Raw genomic sequence first — 18,832 nt, forward strand, 5'->3', positions numbered from 1 at the left:
CCTTAAGGGCCCGTTCACACCAGATGCAGTGGGCCTGTGCTGGCAGACATTTTAAGTGGTTACAAACCCTCACATATACACAGTGAAGTAAATAGCGATGATACATGGAGATTAAACAAATCCTCCTACATAAGTTTTGCTTGTTTATCTTCAGTCTTTTTTTACATCCATAGCGGAAAAACGTTAATAAACGCTATTGAAAAAAACGTTGAAAAAACTCACTGCAAAGCTACAGGCGTTTTTATAACATTTTAACGTCCAGTGTGTGTGAGGCCTTAATGTGAGACCTCCATATCTGACTGTATAAGCATTAGGAATGTACTTCCTGAAAGTTGTTCCATCTCTACTTCCTGAATTACCAAATCGCATCTGATTGGTTGCTTTGAAAATCATCATTGTGATGGTATTTGTTACATTATAAAACAGTAAAGTTAGCCCAATTTTTTTTTTGTATTGTGAAAGATGATGTTACGCTGAGTAAATTGACGCCCAACATGCCACGCTTCAAAATTGCGTCCGCTCGTGGAATGGCGACATACTTTTACCCTTTAAATCTCAATAGGCGACGTTTATGTAATGAATAAACTTGAAGAGCTGAAGTCTTAATAGACAGGTTCTCTGCTTATCTCCAGGTTTCCTCGCCGACACAAAATTTACAGCTGCTTTTATCTTGTGTGTCAGAGAACTTGTCAGAAGTGATTCTGCTGATAGCAGATGAACAAAGCAAAAAGACACTGCATTCAGAGCTTTGGAAAGAGATAAGTAAACACTGCAGATATATGTGCCCAGGTCACATTTCATGAATGGGGTTTACAACCACCTTAATCTAAAGGCCAAGTTCACCTTTTCTGGAAAATGTCACTCTTCATAAAAAGTTGAAAGCCTTTTCTAATGTCATTTTTGTCAACGCCATCCCAATGTGCTCATCTCTCACTTACCCAGTCCTTGGCAACTTTAAATCTGCACCTTTCAGTTAAAAAAAAAAAAATACATTCTGGGTCCCGACTTCATGTAACCATCCAGGAAACTTCACATCCCAATATGCACTGACTTACTGTGTTTACCTCTCGGGACCACACATTACTATACCACCTCTTTTCTTTCCACCCCCTTTCCTATTACATGTACACGGGAGGGAGATATTCCCATGTTACAAAGGTGAACTTTGCCTTTAACCACTTGCTGACCATCCTATAGCAGTTTTGCAGCTACAGGGCTGCAGCTGTGCACCTGATCATGTATAGAATATATACAGTATCTCACAAGTGAGTACACCCCTCACATTTTTGTAAATATTTTATTATATCTTGTCATGTGACAACACTGAAGAAATTACACTTTGCTACAATGTAAAGTAGTGAGTGTACAGCTTGTATAGCAGTGTAAATGTGTCCCCTCAAAACACTGCCATTATTGTATAAACCGCTGGTAACACAAGTGAGTACACCCCTAAGTGAAAATGTCCAAATTGGGCCCAAAATGTCAATATTTTGTGTGGCCACCATTATTTTCCAGCACTGCCTTAACCCTCTTGGGCATGACTCCAGACACCAGAGCTTCACAGGTTGCCACTGGAGTCCTCTTCCACTCCTCCATGACATCACAGAGCTGGCGAGTGTTAGAGACCTGTTCTACAAGCTGTTACACAAGCTGCACACTCACTACTTTACATTGTAGCAAAGTGCAATTTCTTTAGCAATGTCACATGAAAAGACATAATAAAATATTTACAAAAATGTGAGGGGTGTACTCACTGTTGTGAGATACTGTACGCGATCCCGCACTTCCGCCTGCAGTGGGTGTGCCACTTCTGCTGTGAATGTTCACAGCAGAAGCAGATCTCCGGGTGCCGCATTCTCAAACTTCTCTGGCACCCGACGATTGTTGGTAAACCATACAGAACAGGAACCTGCCTACGTCGCAGTTCTGACAGGGGGAGGGGGGGGAAGGGATGGATTCTGTGCTCCTGCAAAGCAGGGACTAGAATCCATCTCTTGCTCTAGTAAAAGCAGCACACATAGTAAACCGAAAAACTGGATAGGCACACATTTACCCTTTGATCGCCGTAGATGTTTAACCCCCTTCTTAGCCAGTGTCATTAGCACAGTGACAGTGCATATTTTAACACTGATCACTGTAATTGTATCTCTAGTTACCGCAAAGTGTCAGTTAGTATCCGATTGCCAACAACAATATTGAAGTCCCACTACAAGTGGCTGATCGGCACCATTACTAGTATAATAAAAAATAATTCCAGTATTGCTCCCATAGTTTGTAGACGCTGTAACGTTCGCCTCACCAATCCATATACGCTTATTGGCTTTTTTTTTTTTTTTTTTAAACAAAAACTTTTTTATGGGATAATGTTAATAGCACAAAGTAACATTTATTTTTTTATTTTTTCTAAATTAGTCTTTAAATCCTGCCAAAAGAAAGATCTATTTGAAGGGGAATAAAATACAAATTTTACTTAAGTACAGCATTGCAAGAAAAAAAAAAAAAAAAAAAAAAAAAAAAAAAGAAGAAGGGCTATATATGAACCTTGACTCTATTCTCAACTGTCAGAGAAAGTGCAGTACACTGATCTTCAGTGAATGGATATGCTGTGCTCCCAGGACAGCCAGAAAACAGATCACACAGATGTGTTCTCATCTCACCTAGCATGGTCAGTTTGCAATAGGAAATCAGGGGGGCTGGCAGGAATCACTTCACACAAAGGAAGCAATGCAAAGAACAGGAAACGTTTAACCCCTTCCTGACCAGGCCAATTTTCATCTTTCAGCACTTTGAATAACAAATGCGCGGTCCTGCAACACTGTACCCAAACTAAATTTGTATAATTTTGTTCATACAAATAGAGCATTCTTTTGGTGTTATTTAATCACCACTTTTTTTTGCTAAATAAAATAAAAAAAAGACCGAAAATCTGGTTTCGGTTATAAAATTTTGCAAATAAATAATCTTTCTTCATGAATTTAGTCCAAACTGTATTCCGAAACATTTCTTTGGTGGAAATAACCCAAATCAGTGTAAATTATTTGGTCTGTAGGAAACTTATAGAGTCTGCAAACTATGGTATATATCTGAAAATAAATAAATAAAAAATCAATCCTTGTACTGACAAGACCCAAAAATGTCAGGGCAGTAAAGATAATCTCCAAATTAACCCTTTTAGGAAAGTAGACTGTCCAAGGTATTTAGTAAAAGGCATGGCGATTTTATCGATATCGTCATCATTTGAAGAATGAAGAAATGTTTTTTCCATACAGTCACCAGGGCAGGACAGCGTCAACTGGTGATCAGAGACACTATCTAGTGACAGTACAAAAAAAAAAAAAAAAATTCTATATATTTTTTTTTATTATATTGTTTTTCTTTTTTTTGGGGGGGGGATTTGGATTTTTGTTTTCTTTAACACACTTTGACCAGAGCAATATAATGTTACCATAGTAACATTGTACTACTCTGTGGAAATTATCACTTTTTATTTAATTTATTTTATACACTACACATTATGTTTGTATATAGTAATGAATTTCACTGCTAGATGCAAGTATTTTACTGAATTTAATCAAATCATTCACTTTATTTTGTTTTGATTGGCCACAGCTGATCACATGGCTCAGATGGGCCCAGTCTGTCGCATGTGATCACTGTGACCAGTCACCGCTAGCAACACAATGGATGGCTTAAAAGAAAGCCATCTATTGTTTACAACGGTCATGTGACCTACTGTGATTGGTTACAGCGGTCACATGGTACCGGCAGCAGGCGGGTGCAGTGATCAGTCATAGATCACGTTGCTGCGCAGCCCGGCTCGATCTAGGAGGATGTCATTAGACATCCACCTGGATCGGTAAGATGCTTGCCCCGGCATCTTTTTTTTTTTTTTTATTGAGTGGTATACAGCAGATACAATAAAAGGGTAACTTCGCCAAAATATAAAATCAGTAGACAACATCATTAGCAGTACAAATACATCAGAGTATACCGTGGAAGGGTAGAGCACACATATATGCGATAACAAAAAGAAAATAAACAATGCTATGAAAAGAGTGCCACTACCCCTCCAACCGGTCTACGTTAAAAGGCAGCCTCTCGCCCGGCATCTTTTGACCCTGGGTCGGGGGGGATGAAATGTTGCGGTAATACTTACCGGTACTGTAAATCAGCCTATAAAAGCAGAGTAGTTATATTACTGGGCACTGGAAGCAGTTATCCCCACACCAAGAAATAACATACAAGTCTGAGAGGCAAAGCCAAGTTACAGAGAGGTGACAAGTTCAGACATCTCCTGTTCATGCATGCTGTGGAAGTACCTCCACCATAAGTTTGAAGAAAATAAGCTGGACTGTAAAGTGGCAAGGTTTCACATGTCTGCATTCTTGCCATACACTTAAAATGACATCTGATGTTTTAGCTTCACAGAAGGGTAGTTTTGCTCAAAACTGCAGAATAGGCAGGAATAAAATGAGGTGCAATGCTTAAAATCAATATTAGTGAAGGCAAGAGTCCTATGCCATGTAAATCAAAGTCTGAAGACCCAGCACTAGGGGCCAATGTTCTAAAAGATTGATCTACTTTTACAAATTAGAGAACAGCTTTTCAAAACATTCCTTAGAGCCGAGCTTATATTTAACCCCTTACTGGATATTCCAATCATGTGACCGTCTGTCACATGATCATAAAGCTCCTGATCCCAAGTATGCATCGGGAGCTTCCAGTACCCGCCTGTTACCGTGCTGGGAGCACAGGGAGTTTGCTCTTGGCACAGTAATTAGTTTACACAGGGCATCATATATGTGGGCGCTCTGCATTAAAGTCCACCTGCCGAGAGACCACATTATATGCGTACGACTGGCGGGAAGTGAGCCTGTTAATTTTTTTATTTTATTTTTTTCTACAGATAACACATTATACTGATCTGCTCTTTGCAATGGAATTTCACAAAGCGACCCCAAACCTCTTCTTAAGACTCCCGCTAGAGCTCCTGGCTCCTCCTCTTCAGAGTGTGCCCCCATAGCAAGCTGCTTGCTGCGAGGGCACAACGGCGGGCTCGCAAGCAAGCCACATTGCCTGCATCTATTACACAGACAGCAAAGCACCACCCCCCTCCCAAAAGGCCTGATCCTTTGCCATCAATAGGTCCAATCTGTAGTGGCAGACAAAAGTCGTTTAAACGTAATCATGTAGACGCCTTACAAATTTGTTGGGGGGTGGCACCAGCTCTTTCTGTCCAGCTTGCTGCAAGAGCACTAGTGGAGTGTGCACGAATCCGGACTGGATGAGAATCGCGACCGCTAAGGACATAAGCTTCAGTCATTCTCAACCATCTGGCAATGGATCCTTTTTCCTGCTACCAGGGTGGATATAAATCAATCAGTTTCATTTAAAGGGGTTGTAAAAGGCAAGTTTTTTTTTTTTAAAGAACAAACATGTTATACTTACCTCCACTGTGCAGCTCGTTTTGCACAGAGTGGCCCCCGAACCTGGTCTTCTGGGGTCCCTTGGAGGCTGTCTCGGCTCCCTATAGCCGCAGACTGCATCACTTGGCCCCGCCCCCAGGTCATTGGATGTGATTGACAGCAGCGCGAGCCAATGGCTGCACTGCTTTCAACCAACCATTGAATGAGCCGAGAAGCGTTCACGGCGTGGGGCTTTCGACGGGTCAGGTAAGTAAATGGGTGGGCTGGGGGGCCGCTAATCCTCGGATGTTTTTTCACCTTAATGCATAGAATGCATTAAAGTGGGTGTTTCGCGGCCAAACTTTTTTTTTTTCAGCATTCACTGGAGTATAAGCATAGAAAGGTACACCCACTACTTTGGTCGCTGTATAAAACCGGTCCGTTTTCTCGGCAAAGAAGGACTTATAAAATCCATTTGAGGGCGTTTTCATTTTGCTTGTGGGCATTGTGAAGCCCACAAGCAATGACTTCCTGGAAGCGGTGAAATCTCTAGAGATTTCGCGGCACGGTGTCTTGTCACATTCGGCTCCCCATCACAGATTGCTCCGGAAGTGACGTTTCGTCGCCGCCATCTTGCTACACCCCACACAGTAATGATAGACTGAGAAGGGGGCAAGCGGACATCTTGTTACACCCACCGAAGTTTTAGATTTCACAGTTATTTTCTCTCTATCATTACTGTGCAGGAGTGCAGGGTGTAGCAAGATGGCGGCGATGAAACTCACTTCCGGAGCAATCCGTGATGGGGAGTCGAATGTGACAAGACAAGTCCCACATCACATTGCGGTGCTGGGGAAAGGATAATATAGGCCAACTCCCGCGGGAGGGGAACCCTGGAAGTCACAGTTTAGATGGCTATACTAAGGTATTTTTTTTTTTATATGTTGTGGCAATTCAGTATGTGCGCTGTGCAATGATTGTTTTAGAATAATGTTGTCAGTTTGGGTAAACCTCCGCTTTAAGGTGAAAAAACGTGTGCCTTTACAACCCCTTTAACTTCCTATATAAAACTTTGGTTGCATAGTGCCATATACTACTGGATAAAGTCTTACCCAGATAATGATCACAAAAATCTCTCCTCTACTTCTGGGACATATTATGTGGACAGAATGGGTTAACAACAGCTAACTGCTATATAAACACAAACTCAAGGGTGGCGTGGCTCAGGTGTGGTCCTAGAAGACACAGTCAGTCCTTAAACATTGTGCAGAATGAATCATCCCGCAAGTATTTGGATCAAATAAGCCAGTCTAGATTTTTTTTTTTTTTTTATATTTGAAGAAAAAAAAAAAAAATTCAACTTCAGGTAGACCTGCGATTTGACAAGACACGGCAATTGGTTCACTGAAAAGCCAGCACTGTCTAAGCTCCAATCGAGACAGATTCAAAGTTCTTTCCCTTACCCCTGTGGGTAAATGGCGCACAGGGGAAGCTAAGGGAAGGCAATGCTTGGCTTTCTCTAAAGCCATGTTAACCTACCCAGAGAAGCCCTCCAGGCTAAACTGCACTTCCCTCCCCACCACCAGCAAAACTATCTCCTCCAACCCACCTAAAAAGGTGCCTACAGATAAAAACATTTATCTGATCTGGCCATTTACACAATGCTCATTCATAAAAATGATTGTTTGACATTTGGGTCATGCATGCACACAAGCCTCCATCAAAGGCCTCATACACATGTGCGTTTGAGACCGACAAGGATTTCCTGTGGGAGACTCAGCAGGGTTTCCTGCGAACAATGGATCACACGTGGATAATCCACTCTGCTAGTGTGGGACCCCACAGTACCTGCAATGTTGTACTAACTTGCTGTGATGCCATTTGACAGAATTCAAGGGCCACATCCACATGTTTCTGTATCCTAGGTCAATAGCCTCTACCTGAAGAAGGATCTTTTTTAGGACTATGCGTTGCAGCCAAATTGTAACGTGGCAATAATAAAATTAGGATTCTATATTTTATCAACTGAATGATTTGTACAATACTTGATATCACCTACTAAGTCCCTTCTCATGATTTACATTCAATATTGTCTGTATAGTGGTATGCAAGTTGGATGTTTTACATTCAACATTCCACTCTGCTTCCCTAGTAATCAGAAAGGACATAATGTACTTTTTCTTTTTTAAATCAAGACAGATTTCAGTCAACTTACAGCAAGGGCTCTGAAGCTGTTTAGACCTCAATATACAGAAAGCTGCCCATCTGTATCGCTTTAACAGATGGTAGAATGGGGACACGCTGCTTATTCTCCAAATCCGTCAACAAAGTGCAGAAACCATAGTACAAGAGATCTCCACGCTGAAAAGTCCACATGGTTTCAGGCAGGTCTGTATACGGTACAGAATAACTTGAAATATTAATGTTTATTGGAAGTTGGTTAGGGTTAAACCCATATGAAGCAAGGACAAGGACACAGGTGTTTTTTAGGGGGTTTTGACTGCAAAAATGAAAAAAGGAGATGTTCCAGCCTGGGGAAAACTAAAAAAATTAAAAGTCAGCAGCTATATATACACACACTGTAGTTGCTGACTTTAAGACCACTTTCACACTGAGCCGCCCATAGCGTCGGCGGTAAAACGCCACCATTACCGCCGACACTATGGGCAGATTTGCGGCACATTTTTTGGCCGATAGGGGGCGCTTTTAACCCCCGCTAGCGACCGAGAAAGGGTTAAAACCGCCCACAATGCGCTGCTGAAGCAGTGCATTGTGGGCGGTATAGCCGCGCTGTCAATGGGCAGGAGCGGTATACACACCGCTCCAAAATAATTTTTTTACTGTCCTGCCAGCGCAATGCTCCAGTGTGAAAGCCCCACACTGGAGACAATAGAGCAGCTGTTTAAGAGTGGATTGCAGGCGCTACTTATAAACGCTATAGCGCCTGCAATACGCCCTCAGTGTGAAAGGGGTCTTAAATATATGGACACTTACCTGTCCAGGGAGCTTGCGATGTTGGTCCCCCAGCTGATGGGTGCTGGCGCCATCTCCACCAAGAGGAACTGGCAGTAAAGCCTTTTGGCTTCACAGACTGTTCCCTATTGCGCATGCACGAAGCGTGCTGCGCCAATATGCACAGCAGCGGAGAAAGGAGGAGGGGGTCTGAACTTCCAAGGGACTGCGCCGTCTCCGGAAGTGGGGACCTGTCAAAAACAGGTACCCGTCCCGCCCCCCCTTCCCCTTGTAAAGGTGCCAAATAAGGGGGTTGGGGAGGAAGCAAATAAGCGGAAGTTCCACTTTTGGGTGAAACTTCGCTTTAAACACAGAGGGTGCATAGCTGCATTTGGCCACTAGATAGCACAAGGTATTATAGGACATTCCTATAATACTTATCCCCATCTAATGTTCAAATTAGGTATTTTACATTTTAAAATCAATGAAAATCATTAGGAAATCGCTTCTTTTTTTTTGCCCCAATCACACAGAATAAAAATATATCCTTTTTCACAGGCTGAATTTCAACGCAATTTTTTACACTCCTAAAAGTAAGACAGTGGAACATCACACAAGCTGCATCGAATTAAAAACTATTGAATAATGGTGCACAGAAAAGGTCTGTATATATGGACTCTAAAGCTAAGTCTGTCTGAAATTGTAAATGTATTTACTTTACATGATGTACTTGGTACGTTGTGAATAAGTATGTACATACATACATACATACATACATACATACATACACATACACACACACACACATACACATACACACACACACACATACACACAAGGAGCACAGAGTAAATATCTTATACCAGGTTTCTTGAGCTCCACAGAGGAAGCAACCTGAGAAAACACAACTGGTAGAACAGAATGCCTTTCACATATATTGATTTCTGTTCTGTGCCAATTCTTCTGTCTCCATAAACAGCAGTGGTATCCATAGCAGAGTTTTTTTCCTAGCACATGTTGCCCTTCCCTGCACAGACAGAACAAACTAAAAACAACTGGTCTCAAGCGTGTGTTACAGAGCAGTATTATCAAATTACGTTCTGTTTGGGACCTGGTTCAGGAAACCATTTGTGCTGCTATGCTTACACTTGTGAAGGAAGAAAGTCTATTATTCTGTAGGATGTGTGATCTAGACCAGTGTTTATCAACCTTTTTTCAGTTAAGACACCCTCAAAAATTAGACAATCTCAAGGCTCCCCTTAACAAAAAATAAATAAATAATTATGGACAGTCTCGAGGTACCCGATTCTAAAATGTAAAAATTATTCTAATAGTTTTAAATAATGCAGCAACATCCATATGTAGGACACCCAATTTTGAAGGCGATTTATTCTTCCAAAGTAGAGACTTTTGCACACTGGGCCCAACTAGTATTCCTATGTTTCTCTTCTCCCTCAATTTCTCCCCACCGAAACATGTCACCCCAGTGCTGAGGGAGACGTGCAGAGGAGGGTCAAACAAGGATGCTTTGAAGGCAACAGACATCCTCCTTATAAACTGATAACATCATTGGTTGTCAGGATGCCAGTGTCTAGAAAGTCATAATGAAAACCTGTGGCTTTGTGCAAAAGGCGGGCTTCATTCACCTGCTAGCTTGTATACAATTTTTGATCATTTTTTTTAGCATTTTGCCAAGGCACCCCTGAAGAAACCTCAAGGCACCCCAGAATCCCTGGTTGAAAAAGGCTGATCTAGACCAGTAGTTACCGAATACCCTTTGCTTGCTTTTATTCAGCCATTGTAGCACTATTCCTCTTAGGCCCCTTGCACACTGGGGCGTTTTTAATGCGGTACAGCGCTAAAAATAGCGCTGCTATACCGCATGAAAAATCATGCCCTGCAGTGTTCAATGTGAAAGCCCGAAGGCTTTCACATTGAAGCGGTGCGCTAGCAGGAGCGCACCAAAAGTCCTGCTAGCCGCATCTTTACCGCGGTATAGGAGCGGTGTGTTCACCGCTCCTATACCGCGCCTTCCCATTGAAATCAATGGGAAAGCGCGGTATTAACCCTTTTTCGGCCGCTAGCGGGGGTTAAAACCTCACCGCTAGTGCCCGAATATCGTGGTAAATACGACGGTATAGCCGCGCTATTTGTAGCGTGGCTATACCGTCGTATTTACCGCGATATTCACACTGCAATGTGAAAGCAGCCTTACTGACACCAACAATGGGGGCACAATTCTTGCCACTGACAATGGAGAACTTTTCTTCCCACCGATACCAATGATGGATACACTACCACCCACTGACACCAATGATGGGGTACTATTCCTCCCACTAAAGATGTGGCATTTTCTACTCCTGTTTGCCACAAAATTGCTTCTATAGGAGTTTTGTGTTCTGCCTGTAGAAGCAGCTCAATGTTATCTTATGTGTCCATGCACATTAGGAAGTTAAGAGGCATATTTTGAGTTTAACGTTTAGAGGCATATATAAAATGATTAAAAAAAAAAAAAAAAAAAAAAAAAAAAACACACTTTCTGGCTCGCGTTTGTGATTGGAGCTTGGAGGCAAAAAATAAAAAAACCTCTCCTAAACTTTGTACAACAAATGCTCTATATGAGCGTTTAAGCCCAGCGAGCCTAAACTGTCAGGTGCTTTATAAAAATTATGCAGCACGAATAGAATCCTAATGTACATGTGAATGGTAATTAGCTGGGGCAATGCTACTCAGAGTATGGAAGAATATAATGCCGCGTGCACACGACCGTTTTTCATGACGAGAAAAATTGGTCGTGTGTATGCTCCAAAGCATTTTTCTAGACGTGAAAAATGGCCGTTAAAAATTTAGAACCTGCTCTATTTTTTCTCGTCGTTTTTTCACATCGTTCTATTTCACGTCGTGAAAAAACCATCATGTGTAGGCTTTAAACGAGTGGGGAAAAAACGTGCATGCTCAGAAGCAAGTTATGAGACGGAAGTGTTCGTTCTGGTAAAACTAGCGTTCGTAATGGAGATAGCACATTTGTCACGCTGTAATAGACAGAAAAGCATGAAGACTGAAAAGCGCAAATATTCTCTCAATCTTTTACTAACACGCAGTAACACGAAATCAGTAAAAGCAGCCCAAAGGGTGGCGCCATTTAAATGGAACTTCCCCTTTATAGTGCCGTCGTACGTGTTGTACGTCACTGCGCTTTGCTCGAGCATTTTTTTTTTCACGATTGTGTGTATGCAAGGCAGGCTTGAGAGGAATCACGTTGAGAAAAACTTTTTTTTTTTTTAATGACATGAATAATGGTCGTGTGTACGCGACATAGGAGTTTCACAAGTTTTAAAGAACAAGTGGACAGCAAGGTGATAAAGGCCTTAGGCCCCAAAGCCTGCTAAATCATATATATTATATATATATATATATATATATATATATATATATATATATATATATATATATATATAATATAATATGTGTGTGTGTGTGTGTGTGTGTGTGTGTGTGTGTGTGTGTGTGTGTGTGTATGTATGTATGTATGTATGTATGTATGTATGTATGTACAAAAATGAAGTTGGTACCCACAGTGACCAAGCAGGTTTCAACTTTAGGTTTCTCATAATAAAAAAATTATATATATATATATATATATATATATATATATATATATATATATATATATATATATATATAAAACAGAATTAAACAATCCAGCTATTAGAAACATATGTTTTGGTATAGACCGATGTCCTTCCAAATTTATCAAGAATCACATTACATGCATGTAAAAGTAGGCAGATCACCATCTTGCAATTTCACTATTCACAATTTCAGAGGTTGCAAAATAAGAATGCTTTCATGAATATGGCCTCCTATAAAAACAAAGCCTCTTGGCTCGAACCTGACAACCTGCAGTAGTTTTAGGTACATAAATGGCAATTAACCATCTCAAATTTGTCCTTTATTTTTCTAGCAGCAACATTAGTTTACATTTGTTTTTCAGCACAACACAAAAGGCCGAGTGTGCAGTTTAAAAAGATAAATCTTAAAATCGAGAATGAGAATTCCAGAGAGATTGCCTTGTTTCAGTCAGTGAATGATGACTTTGAAAATGAACCAGATCAATAGTGTTTCAGGTCAATGACCGTAGCATAGAAATGTTGCTGGGACGCAAACAGTATATTATTCAGAATTTCCAAAATTATACTGTACTGTCGTCTTGAGATAACACCTCTCTTTACAAATGAATGAAATGTAAACCTTTTTGGATAGACTGTGATAACGCTGATACAGGGCCTTGTAGCAATTAATGCTGATGGGCCGTATCAATCCACTTCAGCCTAGAAATTACACAGCAAAGAGCAATCAAGGAATATTTTAATTTGCTAATGGAAACCGTAAAGAAGACATCCATTCAAAACAAAGGCTTTGACATTTTTATAATCCTAAGAATAAAACATGCAAAATTAAAAAAAGGGACAATAATAAATACTACTAGTCCAAAGGAAAGATATGCATCAAGAATCAATAAAAAATGCAGTGGTTTTCTTGCTACAAGTTAAAAGGAGAAGTACAGCAAAGCTTGTTTGTCTGTTCTCCTCCTGTGGATCATAGGAGTGCAGTTCATTCAGGACTCAGCGGGCTGAAGCCAATGTCAGCTAACATCATACAACCGGTCCAGGCTCAGGCAAGATCGCAACACTAAAGTCAGGATCCGCCCACATGCCTTAGCTGGCACCCGGCCCAGCCACTCAGCGAGCCGCTGAGAGCCTGAGCCGGTCACTCCCACCCCCTCCACAGCTCCCCCTAGAAGTCCTGTGCGTCTTTTGGTCCATTTCAGGTCCCAATTTAGCCAAAATATCGGCCTGAAATTGGACCTGAACCGGTGAATGGAGACGCACCAGACCCCCTGCTTTGAGCCGCTCTAGTGTGAACCCAGCCTCAAAATGGAATTTCACTCTCAACACTGATTATTTTTTAATCCTCATGTTGCCAGCATTGGTAAATAGATAGAAAGTATCTATATTTACTGGCTGAGAGTACAGGTAATGAACTCCCTCTTGTCACCAAGAATACCACTACCTTGCTAAAAAGGCTGAGGGTAAAGGTAATGGACTGGCCAAGCATGTCTCCAGACCTTAACCCTATTAAGCATCTGTGGGGCATCCTTAAACGGAATGTGGAGGAGCGCAAGGTCTCACATCCACCAGCTCTGTGATGTCATCATGGAGGAGTGGAAGAGGACTCCAGTGGCAACCTGTTAAGCTCTGGTGAACTCCATGCCCAAGAGGGTTAAGGCAGTGCTGAAAAATAATGATGGCCACACAAAATATTGATACTTTGGTCCCAATTTGGACATTTTCATTTAGGGGTGTACTCACTTTTGTTGCCAGCAGTTTGAACATTATTGGCTGTGTGTTGAGTTATTTTAAAGGTGACATCAAATTTACACTGTTATACAAGCTTTACACTTACTACTTTACATTTTAGCAAAGTGTGTTGTCACATAAAAAGATATAAATAAAATATTTACAAAAATGTGAGGGGTGTACTCCCTTTTATGAGATACTGTATAATATAAATTTTACACACTTTTTTTTTCTTTTTTTACAGATATGCCACTGCAGAACCACCAATTGAAATTCTCATGACTATGCTATTCACATATCTATAGTTAATCTGCATCCCATGTGACATTGCTTAGGCCAGATGACAGGCAATGGAAATTGCACTTCGAAATAGGCTTATATTCCACTATGGGCAAACTTAGAAACTGGATGGGGGGGGGGGGGGGCTGCAGGCATGTCAGCAGGGGACATCACAATGAATAAAATGATTGTCAACTAATACTTGCAGCTATTAATATATTGGCTCCCAGAAATAATTAGGGCATTGACACATGAGCAAAGCAAGAAAAAATAAAAATAAAAAAAAAGTAAACAAACTGCAGTATCTAGCTACCAGCACGGTCATTATCTTAAGGCCCCTTTCACATTGGGGCGTTTTTCATGCGGTACAGCGCTGCTATACCGCATGAAAAATCATGCCCTGTAGTCTTCAATGTGAAAGCCCGAAGGCTTTCACATTGAAGCGATGCGCTAGCAGGAACGCTCCAAAAGTCCTGCTAGCCGCATCTTTACCGCGGTATAGGAGCGGTGTGTTCACCGCTCCTATAACGCACCTTCCCATTGAAATCGATGGGAAAGCGCGGTAATACCGCCCGCAACGCGGGCGGTATTAACCCTTTTTCGGCCGCTAGCGGGGGGTTAAAACCTCACCGCTAGCGCCCGAATATCGTGGTAAACACGATGGTATAGCCGCGCTACAAATAGCGCGGCTATACCGTCACCGCGCTGCACGCTGCAATGTGAAAGCAGCCTAACTGTCAGCCTTCTAGTATGCCAGGAGAGCATCGGGTACCACGGAATACCAAGAAGATCCAAGTACTGGATACATTTCTGAACCCTGTGGCTGTGTACATTTTTTTCAGAAATTAATTAACCAATATCTACTGCAATGGTATAGCAGTGGATTGGGTGCCACATGTGGCTTTCAGCTACCTCTGATGTAGCTTTTAGTTGCAAGTGATCTACATTCCAAATGCATTACAAAAAGGTAATGAAATCACTGGAGGTTCTCTCAATTTTTCAAATGTCATGAAAATACCTAAAATGTATAATATCACACAAGATTTATATAGCACCAATGGTTTGTGCAGCATTTTTTTTTATAAAACGGGTGACAGCACATTCATAACACATCTCAATACAAGTAGAATGGGAGAGCTAGCTTGTGAGCGCTTACAAGTAATCCTCAGTATGGTTTCCCTCTACCCGTTATACTGGAAAGGGTTTCACAAGCTAACAAGCTGGGGGCTTTATAAATCGGAGCCTGCCAGTAAGTATTTGTAAAGAAAAACTGTATATAATGCAATTTAAACCAATGTGTCTTAACTGCTGTATGTCTAAAAAAAACGAATTGCAAGCATTTTCCATAGCGGCTGGAAAGGTGCAGTCATTGCTATATGTAATGTATGCTATGGGAGGACCCATAAACATGCCATGCTGTCCTAAACAAACACCTTATTGAACTTTCCGGAGCCGTTTTCCGGCTGTGGTTGCTCTTTGGTTTGCAAACCAGCTGAAATAAGGAGGGAGGAATCCAGTCAGCCTGGGACATAAAACATTTCATTCATAAGTTGCTAGACACAGCATACATAAAGAGGCATCAACTCCAACAAAAATGTTATTGTCATATCCATCAGCATGGCTCCCTGAACAAACAAACAAGTCTACAGCATCTAGCAACCAGAAACAATACAACTGACAGATTGGACTGTTACCATGTTATTAAATTCTGAACAATTTTTCCATCACAACAGGAAATAAGGACAAAGGTAGCAAGCAACGTTAATGCTAATCAAAACATACAACAAAAAAACTCAATACAAGGAATATCCTAAAACCGTAAAGATGTTCATTTATACAGTTTGAGTTTTTGTAGTATAATGCAAGAAATTTATTTATATCAACACAAAGATGTACGTGCGATTATAAGCATTAATGCAGAGCTATGGAAATAAATCAAATAAAAATCATAATATAACTTAAAGCGGAGTTCCACTCAAAAGTGGAACTTCCATTTATCCATCTCCTCCCCCCACCCTCTGCTGCCACAATTGGGGGAGGGGGACAGTACCCGTTTTTGACAGGTACCGTTCCCCACTTCTGGGAGACAGGGCCGCGGAAGTTGGGGCCCCTCCTCCTTCCTCCGCCGGGCCAATAAGAAAGCGCAGCACACTTCTTGTATGCATAGTAGGGAACCGGCTGTGTAGCCATAAGGCTTCACTGCTGGGTTCCCTTACCAGGAATGGCGCCGGCTGTACCCAACAGCCAATCCGAAGATCAGCTGGGGTGCTGACATTGCAGGCTCCCTTGACAGGTAAGCGTCCATATAGTAAAGGGCAGCAGCTGCAGTATCTGTAGCTGCTGACTCATTTTTTTTGTGGTGGGGGGGTTGAACCTTATCTGTAAATTCACTCTCCTAATCAATATTGATTTTTTTTTTTTTATTAATAAAATGTGTTTTAAACATCCAATGCCAATACCATAGTTTTATATTTGACAATACTTGTTTTAAACTCGTTTTACATTTCTTTAGCTACTTCCTGGTTTCTTGCCTAGGCAAATGATTTTATACATCCCAGGAGTCTTCAGGAGGGATTTTCTGTGCAAAGCACACTCTCCTGCATGCATGCTTGCACTAAGGGCAGATGAATTCAGGGAAGTAAATGCTACATGAATCATTTGCCCCAACTCAAGATGGTCATGGCCAAAAATGCTAGGGGGTGTTTTTTTTAAAGCGATTTCTCAACTAAATAAAGCATGGAGACATGGATGGCAAAGTTTGCTTTAAATATATCAAAATGAATGAAATTGTGTTTTTTGGTTTGCAATGCTCACATGCAGTAAAGATTCACATTAATTCAAACACATATCACTTGGAAACAGCATAAACATAGCAGCAAGCACAAAAAGTAATTAAAAGTCCAAACTCTCCCATTGCAAAACATTACAAACATCCGACATTGCAAAGAGCAATAATGGATGTGCTAGGAGCAGTCACCAATCCCAAAAGCCACAGCAATGTAGGATGATGGTTGCAGGTTGCCGCACTTTATGAAATAGGACTAATGAGTTTACTGGAGGTCTGGGCACTTGTCCATAAAATTACTCAAGCATGCAATGTTCATCATTGTATCACTCTTTAAAGCGGAGTTCCACCCACATATACATCTTTACAGGATCCGTTTCTGAACAGCAAAATAAAACATCATAGGGCATTTTTTTCCCTCCCTAGCTTGCTGTACCTTGTTGTTAGGGTGTATGGCAGGGGTGTCAAACTCAATTTCATTGTGGGCCGCATCAGCATTATGATTGTTCTCAAAAGGGGACGGTTGTATCTGTAAGATTAGATGTCCAGCGCATCCCCTCCCCTTACATTGGATGTCAAGAGCCACCCCATCGTCAGAAGTTGAGTCCCCTACTCTCCCTTACATCACAGTGCACCCCCCTTTCCTTATGCTGCTGCTGGGAAGAAGCTGGATGCATTGCTTGAAAGCAGAAAGTAAGGGTCTGGAGGAGGACCAGAGGAGGGCTGGAGCTCTCCGGCAGCTGCAGGAGATGTGCGAGGGCCACATGAAATGGCCTTTGAGGGCCGGATTCGGCCTGCGGGCCTTGTGTTTGACACCTGTGGTGTATGGTATTTACTTCCTCCGCGGTGGCGCAGCAGCGATGTACGTCAAATCCTTCGGTGCCTTGGCTCCTGGGAGAAGTGTGTCATCATTCCCAGGAGTCAGTGGGCTAGATTGATATATTAGTTTGCCACCACAACGGGACGGGAACTTCCTCTGCCGCAGTTGTGATGGCCGCCATGCGCCACTCTATGTGTTTTACGCACATGCGCGAGATCAGGAGGCGCATGCTGGGTCACCAGCAGCACCTTATCCCGGAAGAGGACACTAGTGGGTTTCACATGCCCACAATTAAGATGGGAGCGCGCTGACAAGCCAAACGAAAGGTTAGTTTGAATGAAAAATACTGAAATAAGACCGCAACTTTGCATATAATTAACAAAGGTTGTAGGGCCAAAACAACTAATCGATTATGAAATTAAATCAATTACCATTTTCATAATCGATTAATCGGCCAGTTACATAATGGGGTTAAAAAAAATAAATAAATAAAATAAATTATCCCTTTATAGTATAAAAAGAGCAAATCGCTACTGTAAATATTACTTTCACTGTCCCACAGTATTAACCCCTTACAATAGCGATTATTTGCACTTTTTGAACAGATTTTTTTTTTTTTTAACCCCATTATGTTACTAAACATCTCAGGCCTGGGTCACACCTCTGTGTTTTTGGTGCTTTTTGCAGAAACACACTACAGTTGATTTACATGGCTCCCCATGGGACACGTTAACATCTATGCTTTTTTTTAGCTGCTGCGTATTTGGAAAGGACAAGGACCTTTTTATGCAAAACAGTGCCATTTTGTTTTTCGGTTCAATAAACTTCAATGGAGAAGCTGCAGAAAAGCATGGTCTGCGTTTTGGCGGCAATTTGTGTTTTTTAATCTGTCCAACAACAAATTGGCCCAAAAAAAAAATAATGCAAATCGTAGCAAAATTACTTTTAAGGTTATTAACCGATTAATCAAAACAACAAATCGGCCAACTAATAGATTATGAAAAATAATCGTTCGTTGCAGCCCTAAAAGGTTGTCTTAAAAAATTATAATAATAATACAGATACAGAGATAAAAGATAGAGAGATAGATATCTATCTCCACCTCTCCACTTTAACCCAATCTTTATATATCAGCAAATAGGAAAAAAATGTGTTTCTGCTACATCTAAAAACTCTTACAAATGCCAGCATTTAACCTTAATAAACCTGCTAGGTATAGATCCCTGATACA

General features: G+C 41.3%; 1 protein-coding gene across 3 annotated transcripts in view; it reads right to left on the reverse strand.

The window, feature by feature from the left end:
* Positions 1-18,832, reverse strand: part of FAM126B (family with sequence similarity 126 member B) — a 155,080-nt gene that overhangs the window by 129,678 nt on the left and 6,570 nt on the right. The gene's annotated exons all lie outside the window — the stretch shown is intronic.

Source organism: Rana temporaria, chromosome 6 (genome assembly GCF_905171775.1).
Source record: "Rana temporaria chromosome 6, aRanTem1.1, whole genome shotgun sequence".
Lineage (NCBI taxonomy): Eukaryota > Metazoa > Chordata > Amphibia > Anura > Ranidae > Rana > Rana temporaria.